Source organism: Hoplias malabaricus, chromosome 11, assembly GCF_029633855.1.
Source record: "Hoplias malabaricus isolate fHopMal1 chromosome 11, fHopMal1.hap1, whole genome shotgun sequence".
Taxonomy (NCBI): Eukaryota; Metazoa; Chordata; class Actinopteri; order Characiformes; family Erythrinidae; genus Hoplias; species Hoplias malabaricus.
Genome location: NC_089810.1, coordinates 1,731,972 through 1,737,980, shown reverse-complemented (window position 1 = coordinate 1,737,980; position 6,009 = coordinate 1,731,972).

The following is a 6,009-nucleotide window of genomic DNA, read 5'->3' as shown; positions in this document are numbered from 1 at the left end:
AAAAGGACATTTTTACTTAAACATTTAAAAACCCAAGTAAAAGAATATTATCAGGACATTTTTTCTTGTTTTAAGTCAAAATATCTCACCCCATTGGCAAAGTGTTTTTCTTGACAAGTAAATATGACTCAAATTAAACTTAAATACTATTTTTGAGCAATTTTTACTTAACTGAATTTTTTATTTATATTTCTCAAGGTTTTTGTAGGTTTCACATCAAATAATACTGCATTAGATCAACAAATATAAACTAAAAAGCTTAAATAATTCTTTATTGTGTGTATTCTAAATAAACAAGTATTATTTCATTATATTTTTGAAAGATTATAATAATAATTATCAGCAGCTGAGAAAACTGCCAAAGTACCAAAATATTTTTTATTTGTTGAGACTGTTGCCCTAAACTAAACTCCTGAAAGTCTGTGCCTGCTGTGACTCTCAGAGCTTTGTCAGTCAACACAGTTCACACTATCACCCATCCCCCCGTTTTAGCACCTAGTAGTGGCTTAATGTACATAACAAAATGTGGCCTAATGGGTTGCAAATTACCCCAGCACTGCCATTTGGCAGCCTCTGGTAGAAAAAGGGGGTATATGAAAATCCTGATAGTTCTAGTGTTGACATTCTGACTGGTGTTCGCTCAGAAGCTTTTAAATTTTTCGCTTCCACCTTAAGTAATGCAGCAGTAACATTAGCTAACTTGAAAATTTGAAAGTAAGGCGTTCGGACAAGAGTTTCAGAAGGGCAGGCTGGCTCACTGTGGTTACGTGTTTGTCGGTTTACTGGCATTATAAATATATCAAAGATAGTTGGAAACTTTGTGAAAGGACGTTTGTGTTGCCTTATCAAAGTAGCCAACACTTTAAAAATGTTAATGTCTATGGATGTTGGGCATGTTAAAAGTATTAAAAACATTACAAAACACTTCAACGAATGATAAATATATACGCCATCCCAATCCCAATATATTTGCCTGTAATGGAATATATTGGAATCGGGACGTTCCGGGAGCCACCTGGTGGATTGATGCAAAAGTGCGGGTAAAAGGCCCAAACTTTGAGGATTTTTAGCTCTCACCACGTGTGCCCAGGACCCGACCCCGGGCTCTGCAAAGTAAATCGTCTAGGGGGCGCCGCGCGCTAGGCCGATAAGGTCCACCAAGCGGCGTATCATATATGTGGATTGGGATGGTGTGGTACTACGAAGAGGTAAGCAACTGCTATTTTGTCCACTAAATGGCTTTTCGGAACTAAGACCCCACCACCACCTGTTAGGTCTAAATGGAATTGTGGACCCATTTGTGGCCACATACTTATATATGTTAAGATAGGATAAATCTCCTTCAAAATTATATTGAACAAAAAAATCTGAATTAAAAAAGGGCTTTTTTCAGCAGTAAATTCAGTGGTGGTTGAAGTGAGGGGTATATATATCTATGTTTGTGTGCGCTTTTAAACGTATTTATGTTTATATAAATATTATGTTTGTATAATGTTTATACAAAATCTCATAAACATTGTTCAGAACATTAAACACTGGAATTGTTTCCGTTATTTGGTAAGTTAAGGCTTTATGTTGTTTCAGCAATAACGCCATACACCAGTTGGTGGCAGTAAAGCATCATGATTCACGAAATACACAAACTTAACGTGTTAACACGTTCATAACGCGTCAATACCTTAACGTGTTAACACGAAATTATACGCTACGTGTCAACACGGAGAATCCAACACGTTTAGAGCATAATTTAAAACAAATGAAAAAAAAACAGAGGAATTCAAGTTTATAAAGTGTATTGGACTAAAAACAATAAGCTTGTAGCCTACTTAGTGTATACTCAAATACCTACATGCAAAATTGAGCCATGCTTTGGTACTGCGTTCTTATAATGTTTTTTGTGAATTGACTACACTCGGCTCAGAGTCACAGTCAGAAAACAGCGTTGGCCCACAGCAGGCTCAGTGTCACTTTTCTGAGTGTTCTTCGTCAGTAGTCATGGGGGTCCAGGTGTAAGGAATGTCGTTGGTCTCTAAGCGTATTGGATTTGACCATGTTTTTTATGAGATTTTGTATTAACATTATACATATATAAATACGTTTAAAAGCACACACACACACACACACACACACACACATATATATATATATATATATATATATATATATATATATATATATATATATATAAACCCCTCACTTCAACCACCACTGAACTGCTGAAAAAGCCCTTTTTTAATTCAGAATTTTTTGTTCAATTTCATTTTGAAGGAGATTTATCCTCTCTTAATTTATATATAGAAGTAGATACACATAATTAAATAAAACATGAGTAACTTAATGTATCGTTAAACATACAATACGTTTACAGAAAGAGGAGGATCTGGAAAGTTAATTTCACCATGGGTTTGTATTGACACTGTATTGTTTAGCAGTATGCTATTAAAAGAATGCACATAATTTATCAATGTCAAATCTCAGTATGTGTCACACACATAGTGTGAGAGAATAGTGATGTTTGTTTGATATACAATTATGAAAAGCTTTAGAGCATGTTATGAATGAAGTTATATAATAATATGCATGTTTACAAATTTTAAGGTACTAAACACCAGAGGTTTTTTATTGTGAAAAATTAACTTCCAGTTGCTATGGGGATCAGCTTACTAATATTGCTGTCTTCACACTGCTCACGTAGGGCTCAACGTAGCCATAGGTCAGTGCTTCGCTCACTATGTTATGAATAATTCAGATGAAACGTAGGGACTACGTTCACAAAGGATTTATGTTTCGTGTCAGCTACAGTGTGTGATGTAAATCCAATCATGAATATGTAAGTAGGCCCGTATGGATTAGTTAAATGCTGTTTTAACTACAGTAACTGAAAAATATCACTGGTGAACGAGACAAAATACATATTCAATTATAACTGATATCACAACAAAAATATAGAATTAGAAACAGTACATAAAAACCCAAACAAAGTGTAGTGTAGCGAAACTGGTGGACTCTCTCTTTGTCTGTGTGTAGATGGATATAATCTCGGTGTGGGGACTAAAACTTGTTTACAGACTCACATTTTTAGTTATACAAATACACGCATTCTTGTGTGTGTACGATTGTTTACATGTGTAAGGAAGAGACGTTATAAAAAATAACTAAATACTCTATAAAGGACTTAAATCCAGGATAATAAGTCTGAATTAATGAAGACACGGCCCCTGTGCATAACTCGTGCGGGAGTTTAAATATCATTTGATTAGAATACAACACTTTTCATGTGTTTAATGAATATATTTTTTGTTAAATATTGGTTTTAATCATAACATAAATGTGTCGCTTTGTCAGTTAGCAAAGTTACATCAGCCAGTAATGTTAAGCTACAGCCCGGTCTCACACCTACTCGTGATATAGTAATCTGCAATTCGTGACATATCGCATATTTTCAGCATGAATTGCAGTCTCCTATATATGTGACTATATCACAAGTAGGTGTGAGACCAGGTTGTAAGCTATCACTACCTCGGGATGTAAAGGTCTTCCATGTGTCTTAGCAAATTACAAATAATTAAAATAAATGTTTTACAGTTACTGAAAGACATCTACGAAGAAATGTACTGCTTAAATATAATATATAACACTTGTGTCAAATATATTGCAATTGGGATGGTTAAAGTAAAGACTTATACATTTTGGGAAAACATTTTATATAGTTAAAAAAAATACATGTTTCCATACAGCCCAAGTCCCTCTGATCCTTTTTCTGTAATTAGAAGTGTAAAATTCTACTGTCAAAAACCCATATATGTTTTTGACTGGAATATATTGGAAGTTGGATTATCAGATCTTGGCTTAGGAGTGAAATATCTTCAAAGTAAGACCAGTTTCGTCTAAGTCTGAGTGTCATCAACTCAGGGTGTGAGTTTGGAGATGATTGGAGGACATCAATTTTTTCACTTAAAAACAACTCATAGGGGGACCCCTTTTAGTTTTTTTGAGTGAAAATATTTATTCTCTCCAATCTTCTCCAAACTCACACGCTGAGTAAGATAGACCCAGACAAAGATAGACCCGTTTGTAAAAACCTCTTATGTTGTTCTGAAGCTGAGATCTGATAATCCTACTTCCAATATATTCAAGTCAAAAAAAAATATATGGATTTTGGACAGTAGAATTTTACAACTCCAAAGACAGATATGAGATCAGGGAGTCATGGGATATATGGCTAAATGTATTTTTAGACATTACAATTATGTTTTCCTAAAACGTGCTCTGATGACAATATGTAGTGATGGGACACCATCCCACTTTGAACATATTTGACACAATATATATGGTAATTGAACAAGCATCCCACTTACAATATATTTGAAGCCATAAGGATGTATGGTAATTGGACAACCATCTCATTTCCAATATATTTGACACCATCAGGATATAGGGGAATTGGACAACTATCCCACTTACAATATATTTGACACCATCAGGATGTATGGGAATTGGACAACCATCCCACTTCCAATATATTTGACACCATCAGAATATATTGCAATTGGACAACCATCCCACTTCCAATATATTAGACACCATCAGGATAACCATCCCACTTCCAATATATTTGACACCATCAGAATATATTGCAATTGGACAACCATCCCACTTCCAATATATTAGACACCATCAGGACAACCATCCCACTTCCAATATATTTGACACCATCAGAATATATTGCAATTGGACAACCATCCCTCTTCCAATATATTTGACACCATCAGGATGTATGGGAATTGGACAACCATCCCACTTCCAATATATTTGACACCATCAGAATATATTGCAATTGGACAACCATCCCACTTCCAATATATTAGACACCATCAGGACAACCATCCCACTTCCAATATATTTGACACCATCAGAATATATTGCAATTGGACAACCATCCCTCTTCCAATATATTTGACACCATCAGAATATATTGCAATTGGACAACCATCCCACTTCCAATATATTAGACACCATCAGGACAACCATCCCACTTCCAATATATTTGACACCATCAGAATATATTGCCATTGGACAACCATCCCTCTTCCAATGTATTTGACACCATCAGAATATATTACAATTGGACAACCATCCCACTTCCAATATATTTGACACCATCAGAATATATTGCAATTGGACAACCATCCCACTTCCAATATATTTGACAGCAATTGGACAACCATCCCACTTCCAATATATTCGGAGGCCGGAAATACCCCATCCCAAACCCAATATAATATACATGTGTTGGGACATTCCATGTGCCACCTGGTGGACTGATGAAAAATTGCGGATAAAAGGCCCAAACTTTGATTATTCATATCTCTTTCCACGTGAGGAGTAGAGACTCAGCGAGGGCGCGGAACTTCGTGGCGTGTTCCCCTGAGCGCACTGGACCCGCTCTCGGGCTCGGCAAAAATCATTTAACGGGCGCCGCGCGCTAGCGCTCTGGTCCCGTCCGATGGCAATATACCATATGTGGATTGGGATGTTGAGTGGCTTTCTTAAGTTAAGGCTTTATGTTGTTTCAGCAATAACGCCATACACCAGTTGGTGGCAGTAAAGCATCATGATTCACGAAATACACAAACTTAACGTGTTAACGCGAAATTATACCCTACGTGTCAACACGGAGAATCCAACACGTTTAGAGCATAATTTAAAACAAATGAAAAAAAAAAAAAAACAGAGGAATTCAAGTTTATAAAGTGTATTGGACTAAAAACAATAAGCTTGTAGCCTACTTAGTGTATACTCAAATACCTACATGCAACATTGAGCCATGCTTTGGTACTGCGTTCTTATAATGTTTTTTGTGAATTGACTACACTCGGCTCAGAGTCACAGTCAGAAAACAGCGTTGTCCCACAGCAGGCTCAGTGTCACTTTTCTGAGTGTTCTTCGTCAGTAGTCATGGGGTAGTACTTCGCTGTCTAGCTTATATAATCCCTCTATTTTTTTGTA